General features: G+C 64.8%; 1 protein-coding gene across 3 annotated transcripts in view; it reads left to right on the top strand.

Moving 5' to 3' along the window:
- Nucleotides 1–773: 773 nt before the first annotated feature.
- LOC117650315 (ets DNA-binding protein pokkuri) overlaps nucleotides 774–14,134 on the top strand; it is a 36,967-nt gene continuing 23,606 nt past the window's right edge. For all 3 annotated transcript variants that reach the window (XM_034393656.1, XM_034393655.1, XM_034393659.1), the window contains exon 1: nucleotides 774–1,207. The gene's annotated coding sequence lies outside the window, so the exon portion shown is untranslated. The remainder of the gene's footprint in view (nucleotides 1,208–14,134) is intronic.

Genomic DNA, 14,134 nt, shown 5'->3' on the forward strand with positions numbered 1-14,134 from the left:
GGCAGCGGGCGCACTGCTTGGACTTGGCGGACTTGATCCTTGACTTGGTCCGCCGCCGGGCGCACACCATCGCGCCGTCAAGCCGCCCCGCCCCGCCGCACTACCACGTACTACAAGTGCGAGAGAGACAGAGAGAGAGCAAGAGAGGGAGAGAGACGAAAACGACTCTCGGAATCAGTCTACAGGTGCCAAAACGACAGGGTCCTGACGAGCGCGGCGCGGGCCGCAAAGTAGCGCTCAGAAACAAGCGCAGCGAGACGCGCCGCGCGCCGCGGCGTGGCAGGCGTGGCAGGCGTGGCAGGCGTGGCGCGGAGTACAGTCCGTCCGCCGAAACCGCACACGCACACACACTCTCTAACACAGAGTTCGAGACACTGCGATGGGCCGTAGGCAGCAGGAAGAGGACGACGACGGGGAGCAGTAAAGGATGAGGATGAGGAGCAAGAGGAGCGCGAGGAGGACGAGGCGCGGATATCCGTACCGGCAGCGGCAGGGCGGCAGCGAAGAGCAGCCAGCAAGCCGCCTCAGGCTCAGGGAAGGCGAGGCAGGCGGGGCGGGGCGGGGCGGGGCGGGGCGGTGGGGGAGGCAGCGCGGGCTAGCGCGGGCGGCGAGGGAGGGGAGCGGGCGGGCGCGGCAGCGGTGGCTGTGGAGAGGAGAGCGACACTAGCGCTCCACGCCGCGGCCGCTGCCACGCTGCCGGACTGCGGCCGCGCTCGGAACTACGGCCCTCGCTCGCGTCGTCGGCGCTACCAGCTGTTTATTGCTGGCTCACACCGGCTGCGAGCGGGTCGGTGCGTCGCTGTCGCTCCGCGTCCCGTCCGTGGCGTCGTCCGTCGTCCGAGCAAGTCGCGGCGTGGCGCAGGCGCAGCTACTGCAGCGGTGCAGCCAGTGGCTCTCGGCGAGTGCAGAGCGGTGCAGTGACAAGTGCAGTGACATGTGAACCAGCGCCACCCCTGGCAAGGATTTGCAAGGATTACCGTGACTGCAGTGCGTGTGTGACATGGTGTGACGCCCCTATCAGTGCAATACGTCAAGAATTGTGGTGGCTGCGGCTCAGGCAGCCCAGGTGTGCAGGAGCAAGTGCTAATATTGAAAGTGGAAATCGTTGTGTGGAGTGCGCCTTGTGGAATAACTGTGTGTGCTTCAAGACCGTGTGCGTGAGCACACGCGTCGAACTATTGGATTTAACTCTGTCCCCACTGATAAGGTAAGTCCCTTCAAGTCAGTCGCTTGAGTTCAAAAGCGTTCCGCACCAGTTGCAAACACTTGCAGCGTACCTCTTGAGTTCGTAGACCTTCGCGTCCAGCGGCAGTGACCTGTCTCCTTGTCCCATCGCGCCAAAGCCCGCAGCCTGCACTGTGGGGAGAGGCAGGTACATCCCCCGAGACTGCGGTGCATGATGAGAAGCTGGACAAGAGGCGCCGGGTGCACTCGCCTGGTGGGGAGGCGGGGACGCGGAGGCCGAGGCCTCTCTACTCGGAGCCCCTCCTCGGCCCTCGGCACAAAGGAGCGTCTCAGCCTACTCGTTACCACGCCGTCCTCCCTAAGACCCCGTCTCGGCAGTCTCGGCCACTTCCGGAATTTTCCTGGCGTGTCGCCGGCCAGCTCTTGCTACTGGCGACTCTTACCGTCTCCGAGAACCGCTCTCCTCGGGCGGGTGGGCTTCCCCGCGGCCGCCTCGCCCCTGCCTCGCCCCCGCCCCTCCCCTCCCCCGCGCGCCGCCCGCCTTCCGAAACGCGATTGGCGGCGTGTCGTGGAGGTGTGCGACACTGCGACGACCTGGCGACCTGGCCGGGTGCCGTCGGCATATTACTTTTTGATTAGATAACGGGAACTCTATCAGAACGGCTCGTCGTGCCGCCGTGGCTCGCGAGGGCACCCTGCCGGTGGCTGCATGCTGCGCGTCGCTGGCGGGCCGGCCGGGCCGGGGCGGCTCGGCGCACATAATCTGCTTGCCGTGCCCTGGCAGAGCCCGGCAGTGCCATAATGGCCGCATCGCGGAGCCAATCTCAACCCAATTAACGGCTGAGTGGCGGGCGGGGGCGGGATGGGCGGGGCGCCGCGGAGGCAGGTCGAGCGCCACCTGACTACGCGAGGGAGCCTTTTAATAGAATCTCCCCCGGGGGTGGAAGACAAGTTCGTCGATCCTCGCCTTCTCGGCCTCCTCGGCGTCGGTGCGGTCGGCTGCCCGTGACACGGTGCGCGCGGCGCGTTGTCCCGGGCCTCGCTTTGCCGACTCGCGCGTTATCGACTTCGGCGGCGGAAGTTCGTCGCGGCCTCCCCTGAGCCACGACACCGCGACACCCCGAAGCTGGTGGCCCCAAACGCCCTAAGCTCCTTGAGTGCCCTCGCTCACCCTGCTCACGCCGCCCGGCAACAGGTTTCGCCAAGCCTTGCCAGCCCTCACGGCCCTACGCCGTGAGGCTGTCTCGGCCGTCTTGTGGGTGGACATGTCGACCGCCACCCTACTGTCAGGGATGAGCGTCGAGGCGCTGGAGCGAGCCTTGAGCTGCCAGTCGACTGATTCCGAGGGCCGCCTTCGTCGCTCTGTCTCTCTCGCACCTATACGGGACGCCCCACGAGTGCGAGAGAGACAGAGCGACGAAGGCGGCCCTCGGAATCAGTCGACAGAGGTGCACTCGTGACATGGGATGCCCGCCCTGCCCGGCCCTGCCCGCCACACCAACCCGCCTGCCGCCATGCTGCCGCGCGTTCAGGTCGGCTCAGGTGCGGCTGCAGGGGCAACTTACCCCAACACAATGCGCCGCTCTCTGCCTCTTTCTACCCTTTGCGGAGACGCCTGTCATCTGTAAAAGGCCTGCTGGGATGGTGGTGCCAAAAAATCATCGACTCCCCCCGGTCTGGAGAAATGCTCTTGGCCTGGAGAAATGCTCTTGGCCTGGAGAAATGCTCTCCGACAAGTTTCCTGTTAGTAGTACGCTGATGAGCTATTCCTTGCTTGGCGCAGCGTGGCGTGGCGTGCCGGACAGTGACGTGCCGGACAGTGGCGTGTCTGGTGCCCGTCGATGCTGGCTGACCCGGATCTGTCACCGCGGATTAAACATTCATCGCGGCCGTGCGCCGCGTCGCGTCCACCCCGGGAAACCCGGCAGGGTGGAATTGGAAAGGGGAAGGCTTGAGCCTTTTGTCCCTCGCCGCCTGAAAAGTAGGCCAAAAGCGGCGCTTTGCTCGGGCCCTCGCGCAGGTCGATGCTGGATCCCCTCTTCGAGCACCCTGAGCACTCGGGGCACGCTGTGGCCCTGGGCCGCCCTGGGCCGCGCGCTGGGTCGTGGAGGTGCACGCCGCGCCTGCCGCTGCACCGCCCGCTTCCGGCGCCGCGTGTCGTCACACCGTGGGAACAGTCGGCCTGCCGCCGGGCCTGCCGCGGCCCGTCACCCGTATGCTAAAAAGGGCCGGCCGAAAGGCGGCCGCGGGTCGGAAGTAGACAAGCAGCAGGGTCGCGAGAGGGTCGCCAGCGGTCGCGGCAGTGTCGCGGTCGGGTCGCCCGGAAATTGGCGAAGTCACGTCGCTCACGTCGTTCCTCCTCCTCCCCCGTGGCAGTGGCGTGGCAGTGCCGTGGCAGTCAAGTGCAGTGCTGCCGTCCTGTCATACGAGGTGTCATACGTGTGCCCTGCGTGCTCAGCAGCAGGTAGCAATGCCACTGGAAGCCCCGCGACAAGTCGGACAGCAAAAAGGGGGGGGGGAGAGGCAACCCCCTGCCCTCGACAGGCCTAGTTATACTGACCTGGCCGCTACTCCAGGCTCCAGGCTGTTCGGCGTGGTGCGGCGTGGTGCGGCACGGTGCGGCACTGCAGCCTGTCAGTCAGTCACCTCTGACAACGCACTGTAAATCAGGCTAAAGTGCGTCCCAGCGCCGCCAGGTGAGCCGCCGCCTCGCCGCCCCGCCGCCGTTTTGCAGTACGTATTTATGGCACGGTCCGGCCAAAGCGACGCCAAAGCGGCTCACTGTCCCTCGGCGCCAAGGTGCACCAAATCACGGCCTCAAGTGGCACGCCGGCGTGCCCATCGCCAGGGACATCCTTGAGGGCTGGACAGGCGGGCGGGCTGGAAGAGACCTAGGCTCCTTGACCGTGACACCTTGCCGCTCGACCAGTCTCAGTCTCAGGAATTCGAGTTTGCTCCCCGGGCAGATTCAAGGGGTGGTACGGTGCTCAGCACGTCAGTGATTTCAGATACTACTGCGAAATATTATCCTTGAGTAAAGAAAGCTTGTCCTTTTCGAACGGGACCTTCCGAAATCGAGCAATGTTGCCGCCACCAGTGGTGTCGTTGGTGTCGGCGCCAGACTGTAGGTGGCGGAGCACGGCTAGCACGGCAGGGCAGACGCACAGCGCCCCATTTCCTTCATTTCCATTGTCCGAGGCTAATGGATTGAAGCGCGTTGACGCGAGCGGCTCGTACTGACGTACGGACGGACAGGCTGGCAGTCGCACTGCCGCTCGGACTTTGATCCCCATGATTGCAGGGCGCAGGGGCCGCAGGCGGCAGTGTCGCGCTGCATTTCCGTCCGCCGGATTGATCCATGCGACGATTGATTGATTGTGGGGACGGCGCCGCCTCGCTTTGCCGCGCTCCGCCGCGCTTTGCCGGGTCATAGGCAATGAGCGTCGGTCGCCGAGGTTTGTTTCTGTTGGTCTCTTTGGCGCCGGGCGCGGCCGGCCGGACCTAGTACTGTACGGTGGTGTCGGGCTGGTCACGGCGTCGAAGATCTAAAAGCTGCCGGCGATGAGGGACTGCCTGGGGCCGAGGGGCACAGAGCGTGGAGTCGGTTGGGCGCAAGGCTCGCCGCCACACCGGCCTGCACCGCTGCATCGCAGCGCGTGCCGCCCCGCCCGGAGGTCGTGACCCCTCCACGCGTCAACGCTGTGCTCCGAGTCTCCTAGTCTCCTCGCTCCTCTGCCGACTGTGCACAGCGAGGCGCCAGTCTGCGAAACTGGGCGGCCGGCTCTGTACTGTACACTGTACGTATACTCGACCCGGAAACGGCGCACGGCCCGCCGACTCGTGCCCCCGCCGCCCCCCCACCGCCCCCACACCGCCCCGCGTCGTGAGTTTCCCAACTGGCGCGTCCGCCGAGGGAGTGAGGGCAGACGCCGTGAGCTGGTAAGCCGCCGCCACCGCGAAATGGAACCTATCCACGCGTCTACGAGGTAAAGCGGTAGAGCGGTAGAGTCTTGTGCGAACAGGTCGCGGTGCGCGGTGTCCGGGGCCACGCCGTTCCTGGGCCGCTGGCGGCGCGCCGACGCGGTGGTGCTGCGGAATGTGTTCGCGGCCGCGCCGCCCAGCCTGGCCCCCCTGCTCGGGGTGGCGAGCTCGTTAGCCCGCTATCAGTGCAGCGTCCGGGGCGGGGCGGTCCGGGGGCTGGCGGGGCGGGCCGGCACTTGGCCGTGGACAGGCGGGCCGTGTCGCGGGCCGGCCGGTGTCGCAGCCTCTCGGCCTTGCCTGGCCTTGCCTCCGCCCAATTAATCGCTGCGGTCTCGGAGTGTCGGCGAGGTGGGCGTTTCCGCACCCCGCGGCCGCTGGGCCGCCCATCGCGCCGGCGAGCGGAGCAGCGGAGCGGCCGGGTTGACCGCGGTCTCGGTCTCGGCGGCGGCACGGCGGCGCGCCGGCCCGTGGGAACGGCGGCGGCACGGACTGCAGAAGACGGCGCGCGGCAGAGCGTTGCCGCGCTGCGTTAGTAGTGCGAAGGTCCGCGGCGCCGTGCCGCTGGCCGTCGTGCCCTAGTTTCCTGACCGGGCCGGCGCCGCGTTCGCCGCGTCACATAATAGTGGCGAGTCGGTTACGGGGAGGCTTATGTAAGTAAAGCCCAGGCCGCCGCCGCGTCTGACCGGTGTTGCTGCTGTGCAGGCTGCAGGTCGTCTTGCTGCATGTCCGCCCCGCTTTCTGGCTCCACGGGGCTGGACACTTGGGCTGGGCCGGGGGCCGTGCAGCCCAAGGCGGTGAATAGCCACTATTCCACTATTCCGTGGATCCACCGGTGAATAGAGACAGTTATCTTAACCATAGTACCACCATTATTCACCCTCCCCCGTTGCACCCTTTCTTTTTAACTCAACACCCGCCAAAATGGTTTTTTCCGACGTGCGTCGATTGGAGCCCGCGGTTCCCTGGCGGTTCCACCCGGCCGCATGACCACGTGACACCACGTGCCTCTGTCTGTAACCGCTGTTCTGCAGGAGGAAGACTTGGGAAGACTGACAGCAGCGCCGCGTGCGTCGCGACCGTCACCACGGTGTGACTGTGACTCTGATCAAGACGCCGGCTGCGCGCTGTGCGTGGCTGTGCCTGGCACGGCGTGTCCCCTCTCCCTTCCCCCGCGGCCCCCGCCCCGCCCCGCCGCGGGTAGGACTCGGCGTACCACGCGCGCTGCGGGTCGTAGAACCCGCGCGGCGCTGCGCGGCGCCAAGGTTGCCGCTGGATTCCCTTCGAGGAAGTGTCTCGGGAGCGCTGACTCGCTGACTCTCTGACACGGAGGAAGTGGCGGCTCGGCGTCGCGGGTTCGACTCCCACCCTGGTCGCGGACCATCTTGGAGACACTGGCCTGTCGGGCGAGTCCTATAAGAACAACAGTTGTTCCAGGACCGCAAGTCGGGTGGAGACGCTCGCAAGGGGAGCCTTGAGTCCGTGTGTTGCACTCGCGGTCTGTCACTGTAAGCCTGCCCGTCCGTCCGTCTGTCTGTGTGACGTAACGCAGCCGGCTGCCTTCCTCCTTCCCACACCGCGGTGTAGTACATGTGTCAGTACCGCAAGCCGCGCTGGCTGGCTGGCTGGCTGCCCGCCTGCAGCCTTGCAGGGTTATTGACGCGCTGCGAGAGGGTGTCGCCGGAACGGGCATTGCGTCTGCTAAGTGTGTGTGCGTGATCGTGTGTATGTATGTGTACGTCCTGGTGTGTGTGTCACATCCGCCTCAATTGTCTCAATGAGAGGGCCCACACGGAGCTGCCTTAGCGACGGCCCCCGGCGAGGCGATGCGGGGCCGAGGCGGGCCGAGGCGGGGGCCCTCATGACGCGCCGAGAAGGAAGTAGCGCGGCAGTGCGTTAGCCGCGTTAGCGACGGCCCCCGGCGGAGGCGCCGCGTGGCGGGGAAGGAAAGGGGAGGGGGTGTCGGCCAGTCGGTGTCAGCCATGTGCCGCCAATTGAGGCTAATCAATCCAATGGGACAAGCAGCGCGGTCGCGGGGAAGGGGGAGGGGGCACTGCAACTCATCTGCCTACCAGCATCCCTCGAGCAAAGGAGAATTGAATCTCACTCCCATTTCAGCCGAATTTCCCCCCTTTCCTGATTGGCGAGGCGTTCCAATGATTCCCCGCCGCTGTGCTTGCTGTGCTTTGTGGACGCTGCGCTGTGGAACCGACTCGGCGGCTCCGAAAGCTCGGTCCGATTTTATTTTTTTCCGGTCGGTTCGGAATTTCCCCCGCCCATGTGGCAACGTCGGGCAACGACGCCGCGCACAGGTTTTGTTTATTATTTTTTCTTCCTGTGCCGGAGCTGGAAGCTGCCGGGAGGCTGGGAGGGGCCGGGAGGGGGGCCCTGCCGGAAGATGAGGGGGCTGTGGGGGCCGAGATGCTGGCTGCCGCACGCTGCCGTGCTGGAGGCTTGACCCCCCCCCCCTCTTTCCCCTTTCCCCTTCCCCCTTCCCCGCCTTGGTAATGACACGGCTCCTCTGCCAGCCTGCCTGCCAGCCCGGTCGGCCCGGCTGCTCCGTGCATGTGTTTCCACCCGGCTAATGATGCGCGCGCACACACACACTCGCACGTTGCGCCGATTTTCCAGCTTTTCATTTCAAGTGGCGATTATATCCCCACGTCGTCAGCACTCGATGTGACTGTGCGGCTTAGCAGTGGCCTGTTGGCCGATATACATAGTCCGCGATGCCTTTGGACGGACGATTTGAGCGCCAGAAAAGAGTTTGCCTTTGGAAATATGAGAACAGTTTTAGTGACGGGTTCGTTGAAGTTACGTGAGAGTATTTTTAGAGTTTTTATTTTTGTTGTTGTCGTTTCTACGTTTCGTCTTTGTGTCTCCCCTTGCGTTTTTGCCTCTGGCTGGGCTGCTGCAAGGCAAGGGTCCTCACCGGGTCCCCCAGCCGCCGCCGCGCCACGACGTGTTTTGCAGTGTTGAGGTTGTTTCATCCTCATCCTGACGTCGACGTCTGAAAAGAGATCCTCCGAAAGGCTGTGCAGCTAGCCGTCCAAAGAGCAGCTCGCCGGCTTGGCTAGCTTGGCCAGCTCGGCGAGCAGCTCGGCCAACACGGAAGGCTTCTCAAGGTTGGCCGGCGGTAGGGTCAGCCGCCAGCCCTGCTGCACCTTAGAGGCGCGACTGTTCTGCCCCCACTCCACGAAGGGCTTTAGGATGATAAGCAGCACGTCCCCTTCCGTCTGGCTGCCTGGCTGCCTGCCTGGCTGCCTGCCTGCCTGCCTGCCTGCGTTGCTGCTGGCTGGTGGCTGCCTGCCTGCCTGCCTGGCACCATGGCACGCCGGGCTCTCCTTTTCATCTCATCGCGTCGCGTCGCGTCCTCGCCTCCTCTCTTTTTCCGCTCTTTCCTTCGTGGAACAATTTTGTGTGCAGGGCGGCGCTGCGGCTTTGTTGGTGCCTCTCTTGTTGCCCACCTGCACGCCGTCCACGCCGTCCACGCGGTGTCCGGGCCTTGTCCGAGCGCCGCCGTGCCGCCTCCATGTTGGCGGTGGCTGTCGTGCTGTCGTGGCTGTCCTTTTTCCGAGCCCCTCGCCGAGCTGCAGGCAGCGCCAACCTGATCGGTGCTCGCAGTGTGCTCGCGTTCGCCGTTTGCGCACCGACGCCAATATAGCGGGGTTCGGGTTGGAGTGTTTGTCGCGCTGAGTGGGGTAGAGGATTTGGCCGTGCTGCGATCCCCATCATCCCGAACCGATCAGCTCGCCGTTGCCGAGGCAGATGCGCTGCCAATCCCCCCCCCCATTTTCCCATTTTCCCGTCGTTCCATGATCCACCCATCTCGGGCGTTCCCATGAAATGAAATACTTGGGCTGGCCGGCGGCAGGTCCGATCTCGGTGCGCCTTCTCTCTACGGTCTTTGTCGGGGAATGCCGGGGGCGGTCGCCGCCGGTCCGGCACGCCGCACCACGCCGCCGCGTGCCTCGCCGGTAAAAACGCCACTGATAAACCGACCAGCGCCGCATAGCACCACAGAGCGCCTTATGGCGCCACATAGCGCGCCGCGGCAAGAATGCTGGGCGTCGCTGGAACCTAGCGAAAGAATGGCGCCGGAACGAGGGCACATCGACGCTGGCCGCCGGCAGGGGTGTGCACCCGTTTGCACCCCTGCACGCGCGCAGCGGGGTGTGGCAATCGTTCTCTGAGCTACATCTCCGCGGGCTAAGGCCCGCAGTGTGATCGTCAGGCTCATGCGTGACGGGGTCGTTGTTGAAAGTCCATCCATGAACCTTGAACGACGGCGACCTGGCACGGCGCGCGGCGCGCCTAACGGTGACAGCCGGCTGAAAGGGTACTTCGTCGCTCTATCGCTCTCGCACCCCAACGGGACTCCCCAGAAGTACGAGAGAGACAGTTGGGCGACGAAAGCACCTTTTCGGAGTGAACCTGACGGCGGCGCAAACAAGAATCTGGGCTGCGGGCCCTGCGGGGGTGGGGCCGGTCGGGCGGGGCAGTGTGCCGCAGTGTAAGGTGTCTCGGTAAACTTCCGGCGGGCCGCGCCGTGGCCGCGCCGTGGCCGCGCGGTTTCCGGTGGTGCGGCCTGTCGGCCTGACCTGCCCGGTCTGCGTTTTGCGCCGCGGGCCGAGACCGCCGAGACAAGTCGCGGCTACACTGCCACCTGCAGTCCGCGCGGCACCGCGCAGCACCGCGAGCGCGTTTCGGGCGTTTAGTTGGGGTGTCTGGCTGGCGGGCCTGGCGGGCCTGGCGGCGCACCGCGGTCTGACAAGCCACAGCCTCCAGCTGCTCGCCCTGCTCGCCCTGCTCGTCCCGCTGCATGTCATGGCTGCTGCACTTGTAACCCGACGCCTGCTGCGCCCTGCTCCGCTTGGCGGGCGGGCGGGTTGGCGGGGCGGCCCCTCCCTCCCGACGGCGTGCGAGCCCCCCTCATCCCCGCGCCGCCGCCCTGCGCCGCCCGACGAGGGGCGTGTGAAAAATGCCGGTGACTGAGCGACCGAGCGACCCCGGCCGGGATGCGTGTTGACACCTTTCGAATGGTTCGAGGAAAGGAGAAGGGGAAGCAAACACACGGAACAGGAAAAAAGAGACGAGTCCGACATAGGCAAGGCGTGACGGGAAAAACATCCCGTGGGTCGAAGAAAGCGGGTCTGCTTTTCCTCGTGTGTTTGATCGTTATACCGCTCCGGCATTCAAGGACTCGAGGACGCTTTTGGCGCGAAACGCGACGAGGTGTCCCGTTAGCGCGCTACCTGGCCGGCAAAGCCCCGCTGTAAAGCATTGACGTAACGGGCCGCGTCCAGGACTGTCCCGGAGGTGTCCTTGTGGACCGGAACGAATAGGTGTCAATCTCCATAAGGCGCGGGCGCGGGTCAGGCCGTGTGTCGTTGGTTGGTATGTCGTGCGCTCGACGTGCACGTCATGATTATGTACATACATATCTTCGGAAGATCGCCGGCGAGTGTGCTAGTGCATTAGTGCACCGTTGTTGTCATACACTCGACATGTCAGCGAGACGGAACCTGACGAATCTTTGTTGCCTCGCAATGTTCGCGAGGGACAAGTTCGCTGACGTCGCTCACGCTCTTTCGCGTGATTGGTTTTGTTTTTGTTGGCGGCGCACGCAGCACGGCGTGTTGCGCGTCGAGTTGAGTACGCCGCGCATCTTTGGCGGAAGCACTCTCTCGAAGGCCGTGAAATTGTCCGACTCGCCGTGTCATCTTGGTGCGTCGCAGCGCGGAGAGCGCGACTTACCGAGGCGTAATCGAATCCTGCCCCGCCCCGCCCCGCCCCGCGCGGCTGTCTGGGGGCGTTTGTTCATCGAAGGTGGAACTCGAAACGCGGGCAGGATTGATTCCCCCTTCGGCACCATCCAGCAGCAGTCCCGCCGAGCACGGCTTGGCGTGGCTTAGCGCCATCTTGGTGTCCTGGCGCGACGCGCACAGCGCATAGCGCGCTCACAGCAGCCTTTGTGCCCCCGCAGCGCCGCGCTGCCGCTCCATGCTCCGTCTGTCTTTTGTGGGGCTTCTGGTGCCGGTTTGCCGAGTTTGCCTCTGGTTGGACGAGGACGCATGCAAGGAAGGCACGACTGAGATCGCGACGGCAGCTCTTGGCAGCCCTGCAGCCATTCAGGCCTCCGGGAATGATACCTGGGCTTCCTGCACAAAGGGGGGATGAAGGCAGGCCAGGCAGGCCAGGCAGGCCGGGCTAAGACCAAAGCGCCACCCCTGGAGACGCAGGGAGACTCTCCTGGAGCCTCCCCTGGAGAGTGCGTTGCAGCCCGGCAGGCAGGGCAGGCAGCACAGCGCGGGCGCGGACACGCCGTGGAGCATTGGAGTGTCTTGTGGGGACAATGGCCTGCGACGCTGCTACAGACTGCTTACAGGATGTAATGGCACCTAGGCGCCTGGGGACACTGCCAAAAAACCTGTGCGGAAGTCGGCGCCCCCCTCCACTCCTCGGCTGAGACGAGCTTGAGCTGCTCCGCGCTCCGCGAGAGGGAGGTTGAGTGTCCGACTGTGTCCGACTGTCCGACCCCGACGGCCGATTCCGTGAAAAGGCGCTTGGCCCCCGGGCGACGTGGTGCCGTTTGCCGTTTGGTCGCGCAGTGCTTGCTGTCTGGCTGTCGCGCCCTATCTCTCCCGATACAGGACAAAAAAAATACGTATAATAACCGACCAAAGGGCAAAAAAAACGCTCTGCGTGTTTTAATCTTTTGTGGAGGCCTTTATCAGTAGTACCTACGTACGTTCATACAGCAGTCCGATTTCCGCTGAGCTAACCGTGCATCACCTGAGCGCGGCTATCGCAGGAAGCGCCACGCGCGCAGCCCGCGCAGCCCCACCGAGGACGCTCTGCATCAGCGCTCCCATTAGACGATTGCAAGTCACTGTTTGGTTGCGCCATAAAGAAAAGTTCCTGCGCTCACCGAGTTTTTGCAACAAAATTGAAAATATGTTAATATAGTATTATTATTTTTTTTAAGCGGTAGGAGGGATGTCTATGCAGCCAGTTTCGGTCTGACTCAAAATCTTTGTTATTCGTTTTTTTGTTTTTGTTTTGAAAAGTGCAAAGTGGGGCGAGCGGACGGGAGCGACAGTCAGGCAGATAGACAGACGGACGCACCAGTCCCGCAGGAAGTGGTAATGGTCCAGCAGCATCTTTGGCTTGCCGCACCCCAGCTCGTGCACCTACACTGTCGACATCCATACTCAGATTTACTCTTGTGAGCCTCGTGCAAATTTGGTTTCTTCCTGATCTCCGACTAGTCTCCCTCAGGCCCGGTGGCGCCGAAACACTGGCGAGCACTCGGGCTGCTATCTCGGCGCACATCACGGTTCCACCTGGAAGCACACTTGTCTTGTCGGGTCGGCCACCGTCGGCCGCTTCCCGGTAAAGTGGACCCTCTCTCCGGTCAGCCTCCGGCGGCCCCTGGCCAGCCCTTGGGCCAGCCTCGCTGCCCCGCGACACCCATAAGTGCATGCAGGCCGGAGTGCGGACGCCGCGGACGCCACGCCGCCAGCGCGGTGCGAGGCACCCAGCCCGGTCCAAGGAATGCGTCTCGATGACATCAGGGTGACATCGATGGCCGACGTGGGCCGCCCTGTTTTCGGCAGTGTAGGAACTGCCGGGAGGACAGAGCGTGTTCTACGCGCGCTTCTGAGAATCGACGCAGCGCCACCTTTACCTGTGCCTTTGTACGCCGGTGCGGGTGTGCTCCACGGTGCGCTCCACGGTGTGCTCCACGGTGTGCTCCCCGGTGCTCCACGGCCTCCCTCCGCCCCGCCCCGCCCCGCCCCGCAGTCATCCAAGTCGAAATGTGGGTGAAAAGGACGCATCGCTGTGGCGAAGAATGGCGCGTGATAACTCATGTGGAAGCGTTGGCGGGACGGTGGGAACGCGGACGAGGCACCGCACGCAGAGGGCACGCTGGTGTCGACCGCCGCCGGGCCGCCGGGGCTCCGCCACTGCCCAGTGCACTGCACCGGCTGCACGCATTACCCGAACTCGCGTGTGTGGGGTGCGCCAGGCGGCGCTAGCACTGCCGTGTTCGCCATGAGTCTGGTAATCGAAAGGCGTTGCGACGTTCTAGTCGTGCTTTTTAGTCGACGTTTCCGAGATGTTGAACCACGACTGCGGTCCTTGGGTTGCCAGTGGGGCCCCCAGTTTGGAATGCATCATCACAGGGTGACCAGGTCCAGGTACTACAGGGTGACCACAGGGTACAGGTGTGCCGGGCCTTGGGGGCCTTGGGGCGTGCGGGGGCCTCGGTCCAGCCCCGCCCCCAGGCCCGGACTGCCTGCACTGTGCCTGCACTGTGCCTGCACTGCCCGGACCCGCCCGGCGGTCACCGGAATCCGGGCCAGCCGACCGGGGATGGAGCGGGAGCAGCGGGAGCAGCGGGCCCCGGAAAGGGGACGCGTTTAGAAGCGTTCTGCTCCGATGCCTCCTTTCCTCCCTGGGCCTGCCTCTGCCTCGGCGTGCTGGACCCGCTCTACCTGGCCGGACCATTCCGGACCATTCCGGACCATTCCGCCTATCGTGCCATGGCGTGCCATGGTAATTGAGTAGCCGCCAAAAGCAGGGCCCTCGGGACCCTCGCGTTTATGTGCGGGTCACGATCCCAAATTGGACGAGGGTCGGGGAGTCGAGGGTCCCGCTGCACCACGCTGCACCACTGCAGTGCATCATCAGGTGCACCGCGCGGGGCGGCGGGGCCCTGCCTCCTGTGCGTCAGCCTAATGCCTTGCCGCGCTGCGCGGCCGCGAGGCTGCGAGGAACAGCCCGCCGAGCGAGGCCCAGTTGACTCCACTTGACTCTCGTCTCGAGTAGCCGGCGGCCGCGCGCCCCGCATGCAGGAAGAGCTCGTCGTGGTCCTAGTGGCCGGGCCTGCCTGGCCGGGCCGGGCCGGGCGACAACCGGCGACAACCCCCAACCCGGCCGCGCCCACGGCGACTGCGCGCCGCGT

This window comes from Thrips palmi, unplaced genomic scaffold (genome assembly GCF_012932325.1).
Source record: "Thrips palmi isolate BJ-2018 unplaced genomic scaffold, TpBJ-2018v1 HiC_scaffold_5, whole genome shotgun sequence".
Classification (NCBI taxonomy): domain Eukaryota; kingdom Metazoa; phylum Arthropoda; class Insecta; order Thysanoptera; family Thripidae; genus Thrips; species Thrips palmi.